Source organism: Acyrthosiphon pisum, chromosome A2 (assembly GCF_005508785.2).
Source record: "Acyrthosiphon pisum isolate AL4f chromosome A2, pea_aphid_22Mar2018_4r6ur, whole genome shotgun sequence".
Classification (NCBI taxonomy): Eukaryota; Metazoa; Arthropoda; class Insecta; order Hemiptera; family Aphididae; genus Acyrthosiphon; species Acyrthosiphon pisum.
Genome location: NC_042495.1, coordinates 78,034,434 through 78,035,621, shown reverse-complemented (window position 1 = coordinate 78,035,621; position 1,188 = coordinate 78,034,434).

Below are 1,188 nucleotides of genomic sequence, written 5' to 3'. Positions count from 1 at the left end.
CCCGCAGGCACTGGGACCGGAACGGCGGAGCGGTGGGGGCGGGTATGTGAACCTCGATGCCGCCACGCAACACGGTAGTGGCGGCGGTCCGTCCACATCAAACCACGCCGGGCCCACGTAGAATTCCGGTACAGGAGGCGGCGGCGGACATCCGGCCACGCTCGGGGCCTGCTGTCTCCATACCACAAACATTGCCGGTCCCACGTAAAATTCCCGCGGCGTCGTCGGCTGCGGCGGCGGGAACACGAATCCAGGATCGGCTACGTTCTTGTAACCGGCAATCGGCCGCGACAAATTTGTGTCCGAGGCCGGGGTAACGTTTTGTGCCGGAACAGTAGTCGGCGTCGGTGGACACCTGATTGGATAGTCGGCTACGTTCTTGTAACCTGCAATCGGCCGCGACAAATTTGTGTCCGAGGCCGGGGTAACGTTTTGTGCCGGAACAGTAGTCGGCGTCGGTGGACACCTGATTGGATAGTCGGCTACGTTCTTGTAACCGGCAATCGGCCGCGACAAATTTGTGTCCGAGGCCGGGGTAACGTTTTGTGCCGGAACAGTAGTCGGCGTCGGTGGACACCTGATTGGATAGTCGGCTACGTTCTTGTAACCGGCAATCGGCCGCGACAAATTTGTGTCCGAGGCCGGGGTTACGTTTTGTGCCGGAACAGTAGTCGGTGTCGGTGGACACCTGAATGGATGGTTGGCCACGTTCCGTGCCGGGAAAGCCGGCGCCGTCGGTGGACACCTGAATGGATGGTTTGCCACGTTCCGTGCCGGGAAAGCCGGCGTCGTCGGTGGACACCTGATTTGACAATCGGCCATGTTCCTTGCCGGGAAAGCCGGCGCCGTCGGTGGACACCTGAATGGATGGTTGGCCACGTTCCGTGCCGGGAAAGCCGGCGCCGTCGGTGGACACCTGAATGGATGGTTTGCCACGTTCCGTGCCGGGAAAGCCGGCGCCATCGGTGGACACCTGATACGACAGTCGGCCACGTTCCTTGCTTGGAAAGCCGGCGCCGTCGGTGGACACCTGATTCGAATGGCAGCCTGCTCGGTCTCTCTTCCGTTATTCGGCCGTGACGTCGAGGACATCACCCAGCCGCGACGGCGGGGGAGACAAGGTCCCCGAATGTTTGCCTGAGCAAACTTGTCCTTTCGCGATGGTCTGGCCGAAGTCTGGAGCTGAAC